Source organism: Haemorhous mexicanus, chromosome 3, assembly GCF_027477595.1.
Source record: "Haemorhous mexicanus isolate bHaeMex1 chromosome 3, bHaeMex1.pri, whole genome shotgun sequence".
NCBI lineage: Eukaryota > Metazoa > Chordata > Aves > Passeriformes > Fringillidae > Haemorhous > Haemorhous mexicanus.
This window is the reverse complement of record NC_082343.1, coordinates 53,219,079-53,242,511: the sequence shown is the minus strand read 5'-3', so window position 1 is coordinate 53,242,511 and position 23,433 is coordinate 53,219,079. Positions and strand designations below refer to the sequence as shown.

At 40.1% G+C, this 23,433-nt stretch overlaps 1 long non-coding RNA gene across 1 annotated transcript; it reads right to left on the bottom strand.

The window, feature by feature from the left end:
• Window positions 1-1,428: 1,428 nt before the first annotated feature.
• On the bottom strand, window positions 1,429-21,879 carry LOC132325040 (uncharacterized). Its single transcript, XR_009485821.1, has 3 exons — window positions 21,015-21,879; window positions 3,548-3,644; window positions 1,429-1,621 (listed from the first exon to the last, which is right to left on the bottom strand). It is a non-coding gene; the product is annotated as an uncharacterized LOC132325040 (long non-coding RNA).
• Between the last annotated feature and the right edge of the window lie 1,554 nt (window positions 21,880-23,433).

Here is a 23,433-nt window from a genome sequence, read left to right as displayed (position 1 = left end):
TTCCTACCTCATTGCTGTTACATTGGCAGGGAGATGACAGGCAGTACAGAGGCAAGAGCTTCATGCCCACCTTGGCAAAAGCAAACCATCCATTAACAAGCCTCTTGTTCTGCCTTATCATTTGAAACAGCTTGTGTGCATTATGGATGAAATGGTATCTCTCTGCTAAAAGATAAAGTAGAGCATCCAGTCCATGACAGAACACTTGTATGCTTCTCTCATCAAGTCAAAATGGTGTCAAATTTCTTTTGTCTGTATTTGAAATGCAGCTTCCTCCCCCAAGAACATTTTCAAGAACACTGATCATGTAACTCACACCAGATTGTGGCACTAGGCTAGTGCAACTTACATTTATGAAGCAGAATGATTGTTCATCGTCCTTCTGCTTAATGAAATCAACTACATGAATAAATCCAATGCTAATTAAGAATACTATTTATCAGAGTATGGATTACAAAAAGACAGTGTTTCCAGTTGACTGAGTTGTGAGAAAAGAACTACCTTGCAGGTCAGCAGGTGGCCTGGGGCTACTTAACTGATCCTGCCGAGCTGCTATGGATGCTGAAGTTTGAGGACCTGCTGGCAGCACCAGCACTGCTCATACAATGTGGCTCTCTGGCTGCTGAACAGACCAGACAGAACTCTTCAGATGTGAACTAAGAGCAAAGGTCTTATTCTACAAACTCAAAATGCTCAAAATTGGAAATGCAGTGCAGTATTTCAGTGGTAGAAAAATTTAGTTATGAGGGGACATACTGAATTTGGTTCTATGTATCACTCAGAGCACTTTTGTCCTGGTTGTTAAGAACACAAGAAGGAACCCAAATCAGCTTATCAGAGAGGTTAAAATTATATAATTAAAAAAAAATCACTATATAAAGTGGGAGAGTACTGAAAACGAGGAGAGAGAATTAAACGGAGACTGATTTTAGTGAGTTATGTAGGGCATGTATAAGAAGAATCACCGAGAAAAAAAATGTGTAAAGGGCATGGCAGTGCAAAATAATATGATGTAGGAATACTGAAAACTGAACTAGCAGAGACCTTGACAGAGGACATAAGAATGTCTGAGGATCTGAAAAAGATTTTTACAAAGGCCAGCATTAAAATAAATATATAATGAATATGTCCTAAAATATACTTTCATTATACTGGAGAATAAGAGAAAAAGATAGTAGTATAGCATCTGCCATCATCATGGTCAAAAAAAAGGCAAAAATGCATCTAAATCAATAAGAGCTTGGAGTATTATTGGCCTTAAAGGTTTAATATCTGAAAATATTCAGGTATTAAACCTTTAAGTTCACAAGTAAACTTAAACTCAAGTAAAGTAAACTCAATGATCAAGTAAACAAGTTAGTGCAAATAAGAAACACATGCTATCACATAAGGCATTTATCAAAGAATTATTCCTATTTTTGCCTTACCTGTAAAAAAAAAAAACCAAACAAATTCAAGGCAGTACAGGGAGATGAATCTTTGGCTGTTATCAACAGACATTAAAATCTTTTCTTCTCTCTTTTTTTTTTCTGCATTACCGTGGTTGTGCAGTGGTTACGCACTGATAAAAGTCCCTCATGTTTCAGCTGTCAGATTTTAAATATGAAAATTCAAGATAGTCCTAGAGAGAAAAGTTATGCACATGTTTTATTTGATTCAGAATGAAGTACTCTGCACATCAATCAACTGTTCTAATAAATGTGAGATCAGACAAATTATAGACAAGTAATTTCTACATTCAGAAAATCTCCTTTACTGTGACGGCTGCCCTGGGAAAAATTGAATTCAACATAAATTTCATAAGACACTTGACTCCAATCATATAATTCAGGCCAATTTGTATTATATAGGATAACTCTCGCCACACTACCTAAAGCAGATGTGCTACCTTAGTGAAAAAGGTGGCACCGTGGTACAGTTTACTCTGGGGGTTGACTGCCTGGCTCAGTGCAGAACTAGAAGTCCACAGTAAAGATTACATGCGACTGCAAATGCATCAGTTAAAAATTCATCGTGAAGAGAGCCTAGATAAAAGTGTGGAGTCTTCCACAAAGGCAAAAGTGATAGGCAGGTTTATAAATAAAACAAAGACACATTGTTTTACAAAAAAATACTATGCCAACTTGAAGGGGGGGGAGGTGGATGGAACCTAGCAGCTACACAAAGAGACTAGTGATGCACATTGCTGTCTTCTTAGAGCTTTTGTCAAACTATATTTTTCTTAAGCTTTAGACAGGACACATTACCTTTGAAACATGCTGAACAGACTGTCTTAAAGAATCATGGGGAGCCTAGGTTCTAACAGGTTAGCATGGGTTAAAGTTGGTTGCACATGCTAACATCACACCTCTAAGTCTTTGTCTAGACAGAGCATTAGAATAGATAACTTGTTTATAGGGTGTAAGTATACAGCATTAGATAACAAACAGTTCCAATAGCAGTAAACAAAAAGTTAATGTGCTGGCAGTGGATTGAAGAAGACAGAAGTAACAAGTTTTGCTCCTTGGGAATGCCTGTTTAGCTCCCTGTTGCTTATTAATAACTTTGAAATGAATGTGGCTAAAAATATGTGGTAACTGTAAATTACAGAAATGCCTCATTTACTTAGTGAATGTGACACAGCATTGAAGCATCTGCATTGACAGAGGTACTGCCATCAATAAATGCATCAGAAGGACTTTTGGGAGCTGATCCCCTTCACCATTAGCTGCTTTGCACATTCTTGTCCAGTGCTCAGTGAGAAAGCACAGGCAATTTGCCCAAGCATCTGTGGAAAAGGTAAGGGAATTGTACACTACACTGGAAGGACAGAGACACTGAGTGTAGATGACCTGCAGGAAAGCTGCATTTATAGATTCAGCCTTTCCCCAGCCTTTCTCACCAGACAACTTGTCAGTGCACCACAGGGAATGGATTCCTAAATTAGGTCAACTAACCTCATCTTGCCAATCCAAGCTTCCAGTCAGGGAAGCCTAGGTTTGAATGTTTACTTTCCTAATAGCTTTATATGGCAGAGATGTTCAGTGAAAAGCTTTTCTGGGGCAATAACCATAATCTGGCAATATCAAATCAACCAGTGCCCAATTTATACATAAAAGAAAGTTTATCTGTATAAAAGATACAGAGATGTTTTCAACTGCAAACACCATCACCTTGCTGCTCAAATTTCTAACTGGGTAATGTGTCAATTAAGGCAACACCTAAACTCTGCCACTTATATCTCAGGCACAGAACTGAACTAACCTGCTATCAGACTGCCATCAGGGAGATCTTTTCCCTGTGGTAATAGTTCACCAAGAGCCAAACCATGCTCAGTCCATTTCCTTTGATCTCAGAATTGTTATTTTTCTTTTACTACAACTTTTGAGGGTTACTATTAAATCTCCTGAATCTTTCCATGTTTCTATTCAACCTACCAGTTTGGGTGCTGAGTAGTTAAACCCCCAGAACACATCATAACAACATATTCCCCAGGTTTTCAAACCTCCATCTGTGCAATGTACCCGAGTGGCGTTGCCATAGCCGTGGGATATAATAGGGTGGTTACCTGTTAGTTCAGTGCCCGCATGTCCTGCTAAAACAACATGTGAGAGGAGAAATAACTGAATGGTGGAAGTCGATCATCAGGTTCTCATCTTTTGTCACTGAACAAAAAAAAAAAAGATAAAAACTAAATATATGTATATACCTGTTACAGATGGATAAGTGCACAGGTACTTTCTCACCAGGTAAAAATAGCCTGTGGTATTCTCTGTGGTTATAAGATGGGCAGGAAGGCCCAGAAGGATGTTAAAATACAGAGGGAGTTTCCTCAAAATGATCCATGCTTGATAGCTGGCTTATTAATTGCAGCATGTTTTATTTGACTATACCTCCCTCTGATTCTAAAAATAGGACTGTCAGAAGGCATCGCTGTATCAGCTGGTTCCTCTCTGCAAGTTAATCTATTATACAAGAAAAGGACTTTACAAATGGATACATTAAAGACATCTAATGAAGTCAAAGCAGCTGTTTTAAAACATATTCAAACAAAATCTAGTCAATGAGATTGGGCCTCTGAATTTCATGTTGTACTATTAGGTATGTAGAAATTGAGCTTTTCAGGGGAATGAATTCTTTAAATTAAGTGAAAAGTCAGGCTATTTGAGCACCTCATTATACTGTGTATTGAAGATCTTTCTCATCCATATTATCCTATTAAGGATTGCAGTGATACCACAACTGTATTCACTGGTGCAATAAAAGGACACACACAGCACTCAAACCAGTACTTTTGATACTTCTGTCCTTATTCAAGCTTGGTTCCTATTTATCTCAACAGAAATTTTGTCACAGGATATGGAATTAAGCCATGTGTTTTCAACCCAACAATATATTACATCCTGCAAAAATGTAATTTTCTGGGCCTTACAAAATATCAAAGCTTTAGATCATTATTAATTACTTATGCATGCATATTATTCCTCCTTCCTACAGACAGATCTTTGAAGCAGAATGGGTGCATTTCCTTCGGGCTATTCTGCCTTAAAAGGGTCAGCTTGAAAACCACATTTTTGTTACGCTTATCAAATGTGGTATCCACAACAGTGAAAATAACACTTAAGGCTACAGAAACTGAAAGAAACAACAAAGAAATATATATCTTTATCTCTGACATTTGATTATGTGCCCATCCTAAGTAAGCTCATATAGGCTTGTTTTCCACATTCAAACTCTCATTTCTCCCTTCCTCAATGATCTCCTGCATCTTACCAGTGAATTAAAACTTTTCATAATATTTTTAATAATACACAGTGTATCAGTAAAGTGAATTTTAACAGAACATGTTATTTTAACCAATAAATTTTTAGGAGGGTCCCTTATAGTAGTTCAGAATAAAAAGGCAGGTGGCTGTAGGTAGATTTTACACTAGAGTTTTAGTGACAAAATATGGGCATATATTTTCCATTCTTAGCCATTAAATGGATGCCCATTGCATCTAATAGAAAATTCAATGCTTAAGAAATCAGGGCTTTCGTGTAAAAGCACAATCCTACTTTATTATAAGTAATTTTGAAATCTGATATTAATATCAGGGGGAGCAAGTGAAAATTGTTATTTTTTCAGGAACCAGTTTAATTCATTGTGCTTTGGCAAATCTGATTCCAATCCATCACAAACTACAACACTAACTTTGTTAAACTCAGAAAATTAAATTAACAATTATTTCTTTGTGTTGCAGAAGCAATCAATAATTCCTGGAATACCTTCCACAGTAGCACTGTCATGATGTAAATATATGGATAGATATAGTAGTCATTCTTCAAATGATAAGAAATTACATCAATTAATACACTTTTCTCTAATTTAGCTCTATAATCCCTTTCCTTCACATTCAGCTTTTTCTCTCATACTCCTCACATTGTCTTTTCTGTCCACTCCCAACCTGTCCTCCTATCCTCTCTCATCATGATGTTCCCTCTTCCATGTCCCCTCTGTTCCCCCTGCCCTGCCTCCTGTGTGTTGAGCATCAACAGTACCACTCTGTACACCAGACATTACAGCTCATCCTTCAGCCATGGCATCCAGAACCTTTCCTTCACTGTTGATTTGCTTCCAGAAACTGCAAAGCAGTGTGTGGGTCCATGTGCCAGTTTGGTTGTCTGCACACTAAGCTGGAGAATCTGAAAAACCTGCCATGGAACCTCTTGGAGGAGTAATTTACCCACCACCCTGGGGTGCCTTGCTTTCAGAATTATGGCCACGTGGCTTGCACATAGGACTGGGAGCCCAGAAACTCCTGAGTGCCAGCAGTAGCTTTAAGTAATGATTTTTTAAATGGATCCCAACAATTCATTAATCCTCTTTGTCTCAGATTATCCGCAAAGATTGGTATCATAATGCTTTGCTCACCTTCCTCGCAGAATTTTGCAAAAAATATCTTTGAGTTCCATTTATTTCAAGGGGAATTGTGCTTTTCTACCTGAAGGCAGAACTCAGCCCTTCTACACTCAAGACATAAACCTCAAGTTTTATTATAGTCTTTAAGAGACACACACAAAGTCAAAAGTTGAACAGAAAGCTATTACTCCCATTAAGAAGAGATGTGACAGGAAAAAGCAAACAAGGAAAATGAAGAACAGTGTTCCCTTAAAATTAGGACAAATTTGGGTGCCAGAATAGAAGATGGAGCAAGAAGATTCCTGCTTTCAAGAGAAAGTATGTTAAGTGCTGAACACTGAAGTGTTCATGAACACTTCATGATTACTTAATGACTGATTACTCAGTAATGTTCACAAGGTCAGCAAAACCTTGGGTATCTGTCATCCGAATGTCACTTCCATGAATTTAAGTGAACAAAATTGCAGTAACTTTTAATATCTGACGTTTTTAAAGGCCATATCCCTTTATGATATAGTTTATTTATTTAAGCATAGTAAAAATGTAACAAGAAAAAGAACTATTCGCACCAAATATGCTACTCCTAGAATTGCATTCAACTTACATGACATTACAATATAAATTATAACACAGAATCAGAGAATCATTTAGTTTGGAAAAGACCTTCCCCACAAGAGTATTAGAAAAATGAGTAATTAAAAATGCCAAATATATACAAGCATGAAATATACATTTTTGATGCCAAAACAAAGTTCTTATTATAGAAGCCAAATATTAAGCTATACAACCCTTCAGATTTTATGAACTAAATCTACAAATTAATTGAGTGCCTAACTCCAAGTTTAGGTGCCTCAGTTTAACATTTTAGCAGTATTGCAACCCACAGGTCTTGCTTATATTTGAGGGCAGAGCAGGAGATAACAGGTAGGCACACGGTAGGCTGTGAAGCTGCTCACAGTCCTACCTCATGCCCACCCTGCTGGAAATGTCACATTCAGCATTTGGTGGGGAAGGTTAGGAGGGTGCAGCAGGGTCAGGGCACACATCTGTCAGGATTAGGTGTATTGGGAAATACATTCTGAAGTTTCCTCTCTGCCTGATTCATTGAAGGAACTTGAACCTATTCTCTTTCTCCAGGAATTGGTCAAATGTCAAAACCATTCAGTGTTTTGAAAAAAAAAATTAGTCTCAATCTGTCCCCCTACAGCTGCTTCACTTTTTACATTTCTTGGAACACACACATGAATCTGAGTCCCCCATATGACCACCTTAACTATCAGGTTAGTTTCACAGGCTCTAATTTCCACTGAGGAAGAATAACTTCAGTAGGAGGTACTTGCTCAAAAATGTGCTGTGGCCTCAGATGTTGGAAATGTATGTTCATATATGGCTCCAAATCAGACCAAATACAAACATAGTCTGAATACTTCCCTGGTATTTTGCATTCTCCAAATTAAATTTTTTTAAAAATTAAATAAATAAATAAATAAATAAATAAATAAATAAAATAAGATAAAATTTCTCTATCCTAACATGTGACACACTGATATTCAAGGGATTTTATATTGCTTCATGGGAAATTATATACAGAGTGAACTCCACTAAATATTCTGAGGAGAAAGAGTGCATCATCCCAGTATTGTGGAACTGGGGTCCAACCAAACCATTCACTGAACCAGAGAAGTGCCTTCTTGCTCTGAGCATCAAAAAGCAGGGGGGAAGAAAAGGACAAAGTACTGGTCAGACATTGAGCAAGCTAAGCATGGGCAATTAGTTCTTCACAAAATGGTACAGTAACAAACAGTGTAAAGCCAGTTTGGGAGCCACCTTAAGTATGGGTAAATATTCCCTGAGCACACCAACCCACCTCCAGAATAATCTTACTTCCTACCAGCCCCAGCTCAGGAAACTGCAGTGATTGCCACAAGAGGTTATCTTTGTGGCACACTGAAGCATCTCTGCCTTTAAAAGCTGCCCACACAAGAAGAACTTGTCAGCAGCCTTCCACTAGCAATAATTTGGTTGTAAACAAGAAAATTTAACCCAAGCTTGGCCTGTGTGACACAAACCATTTAGTGAGAAAGGCTTAGGTTCCCTGCACTTAACCTTCCCTAAGATAAAGGAATAAATGCACTAACACCTTTTGGCCCAGTGCCTCCTCACACATGGAAAACCTCATGCTGCTCATACCAGGCAGCAATAGCAAGAGGTGCTTGCCTTCATGATCCATATTCCAGTATTCATGGGACTGGGGATTGTTAACAGTGGTGTATGAGTGTGTACCTGGTCATAAAAAATTAAATCATTCCCAAATGCCTGTTCTTTCCCTGCCAAGATCATGATAACTCACATGGAAGTGATGTCTGCTCTGAGGTCACTTTGGTGGAGAACACCATCTTGTGATCACCCTCACCTTAAATTTGGGCTTGTCTACACATGGAGTTGCTCCTGATGAATTGTTCTTGATTCATGTCCTGTGTGGCCACTGCATCCACATGCAGCACTGCTCAGAAATAGCTCTAAGTGTAAACAAGCCCTCAATCACAGTAGGAGTGCTAACAAGATCAGGAGGAATGGCCCATGCCCAGCACCTCTTGGGACAGACACTTCTTAAGCAGCACAGTGTAAGACATTCCTCAGTCAATGGCTCCAGCCACAAGACACCCTCAGAATATGCACCTAACAGAATGTAAAGCAAAGTCCCAGGTACTTTTTTAAAAGCCAGTGATGTAGGTGGATGCTCTCAACTAAATATTCACTGTTCTGACAGATATCTCTGCCCTCACAGAGCTGGAGGATCCATAGGAGATAGTCCCAAAGTTGTTCAAGCTTTGCTGATTTTGGCCAAGCAGCAGAGAAAGGGGCTTCAGCTGACTGCCTCAAGCAGATGAGGCTGCACTTCCCTCAATACCAACCCCCAAAGTCCTTTATTCCTTGGTAGCCACTGATCTTGCAGACTCCTTCTTTCTTTCCTGTGGTTTTAAGCTCTCATTTTTGCTTGAATTATTTTCTATCCACATATTTCTGATGCACAGAGACATCCTTTTTTCTCAGCAAGTTTTAGTTTGGTTTGGTTTCCCCTCCAAGTTGGGTCAATTATATAGTATTATAGAGAGCCAAACCATTATTACTCCAAGTGCCACAATTCAAAAGTACTTTCTTGAACAATTATTTACTGGTTTTGTTTCTGCTGAGCACCTACACTCAGTTTTGTCATTGAACTGAATTTAAAGAATAATTCCCAGCAGAAGTTATTAAATTAAGGTCACCTAAGCACTTCAGTTTTCTTATTTATAGAAACAAAACTAAAGAAGTACTTATATTTTCTAACCAAGATAAAACATATTTTGATAGAGATCATATCTGCTGAAACTTTATTTTCCAGGTTTTATCTTAAAATATTTCTGGTTTTATAGTTATACAAATCCTGAACATTTCATTTTACAGCCTTTAATAATCATAATAACAAACCTGCAAATATAAACCAGTGTAGTATTACCTACATTTTCTTCATTTTTTTTAAATCTTACTTGCTAAGTTTTGAGTGTTTAGCTTTTCTGGTTTCTAGGGAGGGGTAAGTGCAGATGGGGGTTTAACTGCCTGTTTATTTCATCTGGAAAATGATATGTCTGTTGTTAGATGTGGCTTTGGAATTCTCTTTTAACAGCATATCACTTGTTTTAGACCAGGTGTTGACTGGTCAAATTACAGGAACACGAAGTATAATTCGTACTTGTCACAAAGGCTGCCTTTTCTTAAAGGCATTAAGTACTATCTTTTTCACCTGATCCAGTGAAAAGATATCTAAATGTGCGGTGGGCAGTTACACCCTCTCGATGTGCCTCCACCCACATCACCCTGCGGATGGTGCTTTGTTATCTCAGCCCTGGAATCATGCTGGACCCAGCTGGAAAAGAGGCAAAGAAAGTGATGTGGGAGGGGCAGAGCTCTTAGAAACCATTCCTGGTTTTGTAAATAGGAAAAAGCAATTTTAATTCAAGATGATGTAGTTTCCAAGTGATTAAGCCAGAGAGAAAGGTGATTTATTTTTCCAGTGGAATTGGAAAAGGCATGTAGGGAGTCACTAATGCACTCATGGGTCCAAACTGCCAGGCTGACGGGCCTAACACTATATTCCTAAAATCTCAGGTTAAGTCTATAGTTAGCCACTAATTTGATATTATAAGCACAGATAAGTCAATCGAAAGTATTGGTATTGAGGCCCCTTCATTTCTAATTCGAGCAGTTTGGGGAAAATTCAGACTAAGTTTAGTCCAATCCCCTGAAGTGAGCATGTGTTGCCCCAGGCATTTCCAAGTCGTTCAGGGGCTGCATTACAGGCTTGGACCATCACCAGCTGTCAAAGTGGTTTTGGTGTGCAAGCAGAGCGAAGCTTCTGGTTTAATTTCTCTGAAAAGAAGCAAAATTTAGTTAGCTCATACCAAAAACACTTTGCAAACTAAACCAGAGCTCTGTAAGTGGAGACAATTGGGGAAATAACTATAAAACTGCATTGCTGCTCCAACCTGGAATGCCACGCACAGCCTCAGGCACCTGAAAAAAGAATCTTGATTTCCAAAGCAGCCAAGTGCCAAGACTACCCACTTACTGTTTACTTTACAAAACAAAAACATAACATTAAGATACATAACAATGGACAATTAATTATTTTTTTTAAAGTCCCACACGATAGAAATATCAAAGTCTCATCTATTATTTCTAATGCCTCGTATGATAAATTACTGAATTAGAACTCCTAAGATGTGTTTAGAACAGGGAATGGGAAGCCAAATATTCAGGCCAAAAGCTACAAAGGTCTAAGGCACTAAGCAGCTGTGTAGATGGCCAGCTCACACTGAAATCACTCAAGCACAGTGAGGTGCCTAAATAACTTTGTGCCTCCTGTCTCCTTCTCCACCAAATAAACTAGGGCAAATAATCTTTAGATTTCTGGGTTTAGATTAATGGATCTTTGCTCAGACAGTTATATAATAATTTTGCACTACACTTCAAATGCAAAAACAACTGAGAGACTTTCAGACTGTAGATAAACTAATAATACACTGCACTTCTAGTTTGTTATTCAAGGGATGTTACACAAAGGAGGATTGATTTTGCAGCTCTTGCACTTGAGCAGCTCCTATTTGGGGCAATGGGTGCTTGTGTGGGAAGAAATGCTGTGGAAGCAGTCCCCATAATACACTTATTGACAAGATTAATCCTCAGTTTTCCTTCAAAGGGATTGCAAGCTGCATCACCGTTCCAGTGATCTTAGATGATTTCTGTGTATTTTCCCATATGGTTTTAGCAAGAAGTTTTAAAAAGTTATATGGCAAAAGCTTGATTAAAAAGAAAATAAAATCTCTAAATTGGGTCATATGTAGGACATTCCTCTTGGTAATCTCTCTGTATTATAGAACAGCCTCACAATTTAAATAGAAGTCAACCCAATTTACAAAATTGGATTGGACAAAACACTAGAGAACATGTTACAGTATAGGGAGTCATCATGCATACACAGTGCAGATGCACTGCTGAATGACCTAACTTGCCCATTTGCATCTCTAATTTCTATGATATAATCTCCATTCCACACTGCAATTATTAGAGAAAGAAATTAATTTCTTGGTTTCAAGGAAGTTGGTAGAGGAATAGAGGGGTGAAGAGAGGAAATGGAATTTTGCAGAGCCATGATTCCAAAAATAATTCAGAAAGGAAAAATCCTGTAGAAGAAGAGGGTAGAAAGTTATGGAAGAGAACTGACATTCAGCATGCTGTTAAAACTCTACATTGATAGAATAGTGCCAACAAAGTCACTCCTTGTTTCTATTGCATTCCAACTGTTTTGTTCTCTTCCACTATTCTTTGCCATTTGTTTTTATATTTACTGTTCCATATACCAATTAAGAATTCTTAGCAGGTCTTCCAAGCAGTAGAAATTTAAATTAGATTACGAAAAGACCTCAAAAGCAGAATGAGATTTTAAATGGATCATTGAAACTAACTGCAAAATTCTTTTATCAGAAGGGGGGGAAGGTAATACTTTTTAAGAGTGCCTTAAAATTAATCCAAAATGAGTGTCACTTATTTTCAGCATGTCAGATTTGAAAGGTCTACTCTGAGGTTAATGTGAAAGTGAATGTAAAAATACTTTAAGTTTTTTATTTGCCAAACTAGAGTACCATGAAATGAAAACTTCAGGAAACCAAGGTGGTATTACTAGCACCAGCCATAAGGGAAGTACAGTACCCTAAAGTATATTCCATTGAGGTAACTGAATTGAGGTGCAAGCTGCTCAGGGTAAGAGTTGCTGCTTCTCCTTCTGCCACATGGAACAGTAAAAAAGGTATCCTGCTGATACCTTTCACAGTTCTGCCATGCAGTTACTCTGTGTTGTATAAGTTGGCAAAATAGGTGGTCCAACCTTTGTCCCACACTACCAAACTCACATCTTTGCCTCCTGCCCCATGCTGGCCTGATGGTCATATGCTGACCAGAATCACAGCTCATCTTGACACATTTATGCCTGTTATTTTTCACTAGGAAAAGCCAACAAGTAGTAAGCAAGGCAATCTTCAAAAATTGCATTGTCTGCTGTTTGGGACACAGTGGCCTTGTCTGCACCAGTGTTTTCTTCTGGAGTCTCTGAGGACTGACAAGGCTGGTCTAACCCCACCAGTATCAGGGATGCTCAGTGCACAGCTGCAGATGGAGCTCCCTAGACAGTGACTGTTTCAACCCATCCACAGGGCCAAAGGTTAAACAGGAGCTGTGCCCCACCCATTACCAGTGCTTCACAGCCAGCGAATTTAAAAAAAAAAAAAAAAACTAAAAGAAAAAAAAGAAACAAACACCCACATCAAATCCCCTTAAGGAAGAAAGTGTGTCCCTTCCTGTGAAAGGCCTCAATTTCTGCTCTTGGGTGCTGCACCACTTCCCACACACTGTCACAAGTCTCTAGTACTTGGTGCTGTTATTTTCTGGCACCAGGTGATCTCAAATCCTTTCTTTTCTCTAAGTAATTTTCCATCCCTCACACCTATGAAGAAGAGTTTTATAAAGGTGATTCACCTAAAGCTAGGTGATCCCTGCACACAGTTTTGGCTCGTTCCCTGGGCCCAGACAAGAGATTCACCATGGAGGACCACAGCTCTCCTCCAGGTTCACAGCTCCCAGCTCATGGGGACACCAAGACAAACCTGCTCCAAATCCCAAAATGTGCTCAGCCACCTGCCCCAACAGGCATGGCAGAAGGGGCACTTGGGTGGGTGCTGCTAGCCGAGGTGGTGGCCAGGGAGAGGAGGGCGATCCACTTGAGGACTGAGGAGTAGTGAAGGCTGTTGTGTGAGGTCTGAGATGAGGCACCAAGGATGAACAAGGCTGGGGTGAGGCAGCTGTGGGGTGGCAGGCAGAGAGGAGCCCTAGAGGGGGAAGGAAGCCCAGGCTCACACACCTGCTAGACCTGGTGTCTGAGAGAAGCCTCTCCTCCAGGCAAAACAGAAACTTGAGGAATTTTCCTGAGGGACAAGGTGGCAGCTGCTGATCAGTCAGTACCAAATTTAGTCACACAAGCATGGGATCGTAGAGTTAAAAGTGAACCCTCAGCAAGCCCCAAACTGGGGTGTGTGTATGTGGATGCATCATTACTGAGGAAACTTCATTTCTCTGTCTTTTTTTCTTTAGCTCCCGAGTGGCTGAGAGAACTGCTTCTACAGAGATTGCTACTTGTACAAAACACAACAACCTGCTGAAATAGATTTAGTTTATAAAGTAGCTTCCCATCACAGCAGCACTGCAGTAATACAGACCTGAAAGTCACCTGTACAGAACACTGAAAAAACAACACTCATAGCAACAAAATCTTCTGGGTCAACAAACAAAAGTTTGTGAAAAGAAAGAAGGCTTTGATGTCAGTTCTTTGGATTTTGAGCAATTTTGTGAAGTGGTAATGGGGAACCAGGGGATGTTACTTAACAGTGCAAAGGCTTTGAATAAAGAGTGTTCACAAAAGGCTACTAAGGAAAGCCAGTTGTCAGGAAGAGAAGAGTGGGTAACACCCTGCCAGTCATGGATGCAAATCCAGTTAGGGGATAGCACACAGGGGCAGAGCAGGAATAATTGCTTGGTTCTCTTCACAGCATTTAAGTAGTGGGGTGCCTCTAGGATCAATACAAACAGTGGCATTGTTTAATGTACTTATTGAGGTCCTACTAGAAAAGCTGGATCCCTAAGAGCAGTGGGCAAGACAAGGCTGGTGAGGCGCCTTGGTAAGCCTTGACAACACTAAGTAACTGAGTAATGCATCAGCAGAGGGAATGCAGTAGATGAGTGCACAGTAATGAACCTTGGAAGGCATGATTTAAACTACTCATATACACAGATGGGTTCTGAATTAATTGTAACCTTTCAACAAAAAGATTGAGGCATCAGCGTGGACAGCTTAATGAAGATGTCTGCTCAGTGTGCTGCAGTGGTCAAACTCAGAAAATAAGCTGTAATAAAAAAATGGATGACAGAAGATATTGTAACATGATTATATAAAAAATATTCCTAGAAAATTTCAGTTATCCAACCTCAGAGGGATGCAGAAGAAAAACCCGCCTAGAGAATAAACCAAATGAACTTGTAGAGGTCAACCATGCCAAGTGCTGTTTATGTCCTGAGTTACTGACTGCAGTGCATCCTAGAATCTCAGCACCCTAACTAAGCAGATTGATGACTTTTAAAGAAAGAGTACATGAATGTTTGTTCAATGAAGGATGGAATGGATGTGGCACATGGCATGCTTATGTACCTAGCTCATAATAAGGAAACATGTAAAAGGACATAGTCTTTCAATGCAGCCTGTAACTAATCTGTAGAAAACTGGTCATAAACTGTTACTGTGGTAAATAGCTTTGTTTACCACCAAAGCCAGGAGACTTAAACATACATAAAAAAAGAAAAGAAACACAGCCTCTCTGCTCATGTAAACAGAGTCAGTCCATTAACTGTTGTAATCAGTAGAACTGATTATACAAGCCACGGAGGTACCATTTCATCAGTTGTACAGAAAATAAAAATGACAAGAGCCTTCAATTTCCAGTGTTCCAGAGTCAGCAGGGTTAAGACAGAAATCCCTCAGATTTATGCCTCCACCAGTGATGATATAACTGGTGAGTTGCTTCATATTAAAGTTTTGCCCTCTCTGTTGTAGTCATGAGGGAATCCTTCCTCAGGTATTGTCAAATGCCAGATGCATCACGAGTTCTCTAGAAGACATTAATGTTGGCATTGCTAGTTAGGCAGATACAGAACTTAGAGTACCAGCAGCTTTTCCTGTGCTATGAATACCTGTCTTCAGGCAAAATACATGCAACTGAATTTCAGATGTCCTTTTAGCTATTTGTTCTCTCTGAAATCAAGTTCCCTTGTGCTGTGAAAAAAAAAAAAAGAAAAAAATTGAGCAAGGGATTGCTAGCCGTAATACATGAGAAGCAATATGACAGTTTAAAATAGCATTAATCAGAGCTATAGACTGAACTTAAGTATTAGTCACAGAACATTTTGTTTTATTCTGCCAGACCTAATATAATATTCAAGACCATATAATATTCAAGATAATACAAATACTACTACTAATGCTAATACTAATAATATTGAGCAGTCAACTAGCCTGGAGAATTCATACATGAAAGACAATGAATGAAATGTTCAAAACATTGCAAACTGTCAGGAATTTTGCCCTTAAATGTGAAGACTTATAGAAAATCTGTAAATTAAAATACAGAGTGGTGGATATTTCTCAAATTCTTGGAGGAGTAAAAGCAATATGTATGTGTCCATTAGTAGTAATAATCCTCTTCCTACCCTGGAATGGGAATGGTGGTGGGGGAGGGAGATTGGAACTGCAGACAACCTCAGTGAAGTACAAGGGTAGGTCAGCCTTCACTCTTGGAGGAAATATTTTTCTTATGATCTTGAAAACAACTTCAGATGGATGCAAGAGCCCTAACACATATTCATGCTATCACTGAACACCTTCTATACCATGTTTATTGTGTATGGGCATTAAAGTGAGGGAAGTTGTTGGTTTCAACATTTCCTAAATGAATGGAAATTGGTTACTGGGGTGTGAAGAGTCTGCAGGGAAGAAAGAGGCAGTGGATGTGGTTATGCAAAGAAATTGTCAAAGAATGTAACTTCACTGTGATTGATAGAATGTTGTTGGACTGCTGCCATTCACCCTGTGAGAGATTTGGTTGGGGGGTGTTGCACATAGCTGCAGGAAATGGGCTATTTGGAAGGAAAATTGCAGTGATCTTCCTGGACAAGAGCTATGAGGATTGAAAGTTTGCAGGGAAAATTCATTCTGGAGCAGAAAGGAAGCAAGAGCCTCCAAAGAGTCTTGCAGAGGTAATTGGTAAGAGGCACTGGGAGTGGAATATTTAGGACACAGGGAAGGCAGAAAAGAGAGGGGAGAAAATTGTCCTGTTGCTTGGGTGGGACTGAACACAAGGTTATTGGAAGGGTTACCTTTTGGATGAGATTAAAAATGCCAGAGTGGATCTGCCTATCCTGAAGTCAGTGATGGTAATGACTGTTTCTACTGACATTAAGGTGGCTGGAGCCCACTCATGATCTGAAATAAATGCAGAAAACTAGGATAGCTGTAAAATGCTTTGATGTCAAACTTCTGTGGCCACAGTGGTGATTCTTAGGCATTAGCCCAAAAAGATCTCTGCTAGGCATTTTCTAGGAGAAAGGTATCAATTTTTTCCACTTTACAGAGAGATAAAGTGAGGTCTATGTAGGCCTTTCAGAAGCAGAAAGGAATTTGGGTGCTTAAGTCTGATTTTAATTACACTGCTGGAGCTGGGAGAGAGGAGAGAACAAATACCCTGGCTCCTGGCCTTTTGATGAGACCACTGCACAGCTATTAAAGGACTTGTTTTCCTTTCTGATTACATTTGACCATTTAAATCAATTTAAGCTTCTACTCTAAAAGGAAAAGAGTGCATGCTCAATTCTGGAGTAATTAGGTAATGTTGGTATTATGCTCTGAAGCTGTGAAGTGGTAATTTATGTAAAAGGCGAGTAGTAGTATTATTAGTGCTTGAGTATGAGATCATCAGGCTGACACATAAGAACGGCAAAGTGTGAAAAATTACATACATCTGCTGTGCTTTCCTAAAAACAACTGAAACCAAAAATAATCAATTGGAAAAAAATTGATGGTGTAGTTCGCAACACTCATAAAGATATGTCTGATAAGAAAACAGGGTGTGTGTTTCCAAATAAGGGGCTACCAAACTTGAGTTTTGAGTAGTTTTAGGAAATAGAAACTATTTTGAATATTTACATTTCTTTGTTTACATTTCATTATTTTTCACGGGTTTGACAGACTTACTGTACATATTTCAGAGCAAAACTCAAAACGTACTAGAATTGAGTCTGTCGTTTCCAAATCCTAGGGCCCACGAAACAGCTACTTACACAAATGGAAACAACATTTGCTGGTGCCAACCAAAATGAAAGGCTGAAGGAAAGCAGGAAGTAATCCACATAGAAAGTGTGTAACTAATCTTGAGAGGGATAGCAGCCAGGCTCCTCTGCAGCAAGCATTCAGGAAGGGAGAAGCACAGATAGGCATCTTCTACACTGAGAATGGCCTGTCTGAGCAAGATTAACCCTTGCCACAGAAAACAAAGATAACCTATTGGTGTTACAGAGAACAGACAATGTGCAGTGCTGGATTGAGTTGAGACCAAATTTGGAATATAAAGCCTCAAAATACAGCTTGGCAGTAGAAAGGTTCTCAACTAAAGAAAGGCAGTGAAAAATCCACTGATATGACAGGTCAGACTGGAATCATTCTCAGATTCTTCATCCTTGTAAAAAATAAACCCCTGGAGAAGGTGTATGCAAAGTAAGTTGCCTAAAATGACAATCTAGATGAGAAGGTTTATTGCTTACAAATTCTCCTGAACCCGCAGCATATTTCTAAAGGCCTGGAATAGACAGTGCTGCCATTACCACACAGTACACACATTATAATTATTTCATTTAGGAGAAGAACATAATTAAATCAAAGGAGAAAATGTAACTGAAGCTGCAAATGTCTGCTGACAATGTATGACACGTGACACCAACACCACAGCTGCTTGTAACCCTTTATCATCAAGAGGAGGACTAAACTACTTCCCTATTTCTTTAAATAAAAATTTAAAGTGGCAAAGTTGCTGGAGAAGCCTAAATGACCATAGTGGTTATATGAAACAACTACTTTCCTACACACTACATAACCATATTTGCACACTTGTTTGCTGTACACAGAACTCTTGTAGTCCCACAAAAGTCAGTATTTCTCATGTGATTTAGAGAGACTTTGCTGCATATTATACCATTAGGTTCAATAAGCACATCCAAAGTACGTGCTTATCCATGTCTATATTGGTGTTCAGCATTGCAACAGAACATTTCTCTTCCATAATAACCATTATGTTAACTTTACTAACAATTTCTTCAAGTCAGAAATATTGAAATTGCAAAGACACAATCTGGACTTAATCAATGGAATAATATAATTATATTTTTAATTAGGTATTATTAAATTCCAGGCCCGACACTCACACAGATCAGTGTCTCAAGTGGACTATTGTGCTATAAAGATGTGATCACCTGAAAATCCAGTCCCAAGTACAGACAGTTGCTGTATTGCTGTCAATTTGAACTGTTGGTGGTCTGAGAAGTTAAGATTTTGTCAACCTTATTCATACTGAGAAGAATCTTACTTCCTGCATAGCCTCACCCACTTAAAATAGAATGTTTGTATGCAGATACAAGAGAGTAGGGTACTGTGTGAAATGATCTGTCCAAAAAACATGACTGTTAATCATGTGTATAAATGCATCTGTATTGAGCCCTATATTTGTAATAATAAATCTTTTTTTTTTAGCATTCCAGTTCATTCTAAGAATAAATTTCAATTATTCAGTGGACTTCAAATAAATTACTTGTCAACTACCAGTCCAATTAATTACAGAATGTATGCAACAAACGCTTTAGGTGTACTCATCCAGGTCTAATACATACTTAGAAGTATGCACAGTGCTTTCTAATAATTTTTAATTAAATAAAGCATCTCATTCTAAAAAAAAAAAAAAAAATTGAAGTCTTTCTTGACCCAAATGAGTAGTATTAGTACATGGCTTGGTCTCCAAATGTAAAAAAATATTTGTTCATACAGCCTAGCCCTGGTGACCGCTTTCCACCTCTGTGCTCTATTTGAAGCTTGTGTTATTCAGTTTACTACAGAAGCTGCCACTGCTTTGTCAAAAGCACCTGAATGTTTCCTTTTGTTATTTCTGCTTCCCACTGATACCAAAACATAAAGAGTAGTGAATAGGTCTGTGTTGGGGTTCTGTGTGAAAACGTACAAATGGAATGATGCTTAATTCATTATTTGCTTATGTGTGTGGTTTTTTTATTATATTTACATCCTCTCGTGCCTCTTCAGGAAATAATGTTCTTAATAAATTTTCCTATTTTTGCAGAGTTACTTTTTCAAAAAAGATACCTTGCCGTGAAATTACACTTAAGGAACACTCTCAGTTGTGGTCACACAAGTTTGAAAGACTGTACAAAAAAGGGCATATAAGGGTAAAAAATGAAGCTTGCCAAGACATTCGCACAGGAATAAGATCATGGAGATAAAGGTTGCAAAGCCACATTCATTGTTATCAAAGTAAAATATACTGGCACATTAGTATCTTGATCCATCTAACAAAACAAAACAAAAAAAAAAGTGTGTGGGAAGAGAGCAGCACACTTTGCATAGCCTGTGTTCCTTAATGTTGACCACCAATTTGATGTGTACATCTTTGGTTCCTGGCATATCAACAAGAGATGCATACACATGAAAACCTCTAACATACCCCCTAATGCTTCAAGGAAGTTCCTTGCCCTGGGTAACTCCTTTCAGAATGATTTGCTGCTAATAAAGCACACCTGTAACCCCAATTTTCAGCACAGTAACCACTTGCAATCAGCACAGAGATGGTTTATCCTATCAAACCTGTCAAAGAAAAAAAAAATCCCATACAGACTAATTGAGATAGCACATTCCATGTCTCTTTCTGCATTTCCACTGACTTTCTCCTACTAGGAACTCTTAGGAATACAATACAAATTTGCTTAGACATCACTCCAGCAACTCCTGGTAATACAGGCCACCACTGAAAGAAATCCCCAGTGGGTCATCTCATCCATACTTGGGCTGCCCACCTGTATGTCAGGTGCAGTACCTCTCTGAACAGTGGCCTTCCCTGGGATAGCAGATTGTTGAAACAGGAGTCTAGATGCTCAGCTCTGGGGAATGCCTGCCCAGTGTCTGGACCAACAGAGGGGAGCAGTGATGGATTTAGGAAACTCATGTCTATATTGAACTCAGTAAACTGAGTTAATCCTATGTGTTCTGCCATAGTCTGGACTTTGGGGCTGTTCCAACAATCAAACTTGGCATGATAATTCCTTCCCACCTGGATACACAGAGGTTCTCATGACTAGACTCATGGTTAATCTTGTGTCCAATCCTTCCCCTCAATCCCATAAGAATAACGGTTCTCTCAGTAACCCAGAAAACAGAGTTCCCTGTTAATCAAAACTCCAACAGAAAAAAAAAAAAAAAAAAAAAAAAAAACCACCAAAAAAAACCTGCCCTTCTCACAAAGGGAATTCCAGGGGGTAATAAAAAGGCATGTTGAGACACCAAAACAGATTTCTCTGCTTCCTGGGTGCCCATCTGGAACAAACTCGTCATTTTTCCTGGGGGTGGGCAGTGAAACTAGGGACAGCCAACCAGCAAAGAGCTAGGGACATCCTGCACCACAGTTCCCTCCTCTATCCCAACTGCCAGGTGCCTCTGAGAAGGGTAGGTAGCTCAGGTAAAGCTTTGAAGAGGTCAGATGTGAGAGCAGCCAGAAAATCATGGCTTGTCTTCTCAATTGCAGGGTGTGATTTCTACAGAAAGGGCATTTCTTCCAGGATATCATTCTAATATAAAATTTCCTATCAGATAACCCTAGCAGCTGTCCTGACCTGGATTTTCCTGACTGCTTCTTTGTCAGTGCGGGAGGGAACACACAGAAACTCACCTCCACCATCATCTGGGGCAGACAAGTTACAGAGAGTTAGGGATTACAGTTTCAAAGTTGCAAAAAAAGGGCTTGAAGATCCATGTCCCCCCTGAAATTTGTTGTCCTGGGTATCTTGTTCCAGGGATATATTACAGTACTCAGCAAGCCTAAACATTTCCAGTAGATATCTAAAAACACACCATCTGGATTCTCCTTTGTGATTTTCCTTTCCTTCCTTTCACCACAATGAGCAGACATTCGACTCTGGAAGGAGTACGCAGGGCCGCATCTGCAAGCCAGCCTTCCAATCCAAAATGTTAACATTCAACTGAGGATCCACTTTTGTCTTTCTTTTCCATTGTGGTGTTTGATATTCCTCAGTGATTTGTCCTAGATGGGCCCTTCAGTCACATTCTGCTTTCAGCTCTACTCCAATTCTTCATTTGAGAAGCAACTCTGAATCCTGCTGGTTTCATTCCCACCCCGGCCACCGCCGGCTCTCTCCTGATATGCAGTGCCCTGCTTTCTTGCTGTTTGACTGAGGAACCAACTCATATGCAAAAGACTTTAAAGGAATCGAAAGAAGATTCTTTTAAATAACCATGGCTTAGATCAGGAGTAGCAAACAAATGAGATTCAGAGTTTCCTGAGAGCTCAGTGGTGATGGGCTCATGCTTTGTCCTGCATTCCCTTAGCTGCCAGTCATAAGTCTTCCAGCCAATTCCTGGAAAGCAACCAACTGACTGTGTTCCCACTTTGCTATGGCCATAAACAATGACAGACTTGCCTTGTCTGGCACCGCTCTGCTGAGCCCTATCTGGATCCCACTGTAGGCCCTGATGGAGAAAGCACCATTCCACCTAATTCTTTGTATGTGGACTGTAAATACCTGAAAATATGTTTTGTATGAGTGAAGCATCATGGAGACTGCGACTTTCCTACTATTGCTTCTGGCAGTCTTGCACCAATTGTCCATAACTCACTTTGGCAAGCTGGCAGCTTCCAGCACCTGAAAGCTGAAAATAGGAAAGGGCATTTGCAGAGTAGTGATACGATGGCTTTAAAAAGGATCACAAATTTAAAGCAGCGGAGAGCAAAAAGGCATACCAGTATCACCATGGATATGTGACATTAAACAAACCACTTGTCATGATACACAGCTGACTACTTGCCAAATGGAACAGGATCTTCATATTATTCATTGTTATGTCCTGCTAAACCTGCACACCAATGAGAAGGAAAAAACTCCAGAAAGGTACTGTCACTTTTCTGACCATCTCTGGCTGTGCTGGAGATCCTTGTTCAGTGGCAATTCCCCCATCCATCTACTGACATGCATTTGAAGACCAAAATGTGAAATCATGGTGAGCACCCTACTTTACTGCAGGAAAAGGAGCTCCAGGATAAGGAAACTTCCTTGAAGGAACTCACACTTTTAAAGCTTCCTGTCCTCCCAGCGCTTTGACTTCACCCCTTTTGTCCCTCACAGCTGAGACGTCAGCCAGGTATTTTCCTGGTATCCCATGTCTGCCCAACCACTGCCATCTGCCCATATGGCTTTGCCAAAGGATTGCACCAGCCACACAGAGACACTCATCCATCACCTCAGTGCATCTAGGAGCCCAGCTCTGCCTTGTCTCTCCTTGAGATGAAGGCAGAGCTAACCATCCTTTAGGTTTTGTAAGTCACTGCAGCCAAGTAAGAACCTGCCCTACCCAAAAGGGGGCAAGACACTGCCACATGGAGAGCCTCTTGAAGCATCCCATTTGCCTCACCTGTGTCTCCCCAGGGAGACCCTCCTGCACTGTGCTGCATCCTTGCAAAGCACGTGGAGGAGCAGAAACCCCATCTCAGCCTACACGATGGCCGTCTTGACCTCATATTCACAATTCTTTGTGCTGAGGGAGTGTTCTGCCTATCACTGTCCTCTTTGTGTGTCCGTAGACGGCTCCAAGAAGAAAAACAAACACGGAAGCAGAAAGCCAGGCAAAGGCGCTGTGGAAAAGTGGGCCACCATCCAGCACTTTCCTGTGGCATGCCTCCCCCAGCCCCTCAGCTCTTCCCTGCTACTTGAAGGACAGCATGGCTGCCCTTCAGAAAGGAGCTAGTGGATCTGGAGCAAAAGGCAGGAACGATGGCCTCGGGGGTTGAGGGGGGGCAGCTTGGGTACGCGTGGTCCTTACCGGGGCTGTGCAGCGAGGCATGGCTCTCCCGGGCAGGGGGAGCGACAAGGGACGTGCCCAGCCAGGGCGATTGCCCGTGCAAAGCGTGTGCCCACCCGAAACCCGCACGTCCTGGGTTTTTATGCCATTCCAATGGAAACAATCGTAAATAACTGTAATAAACCCCACAACACCGACCAAGGACAAGAGTGGGTGGGCACTCGCCCTGCACATCCCGGGGGGCAGCGGGCAAAAAACAGGAGATGGAGGGACGT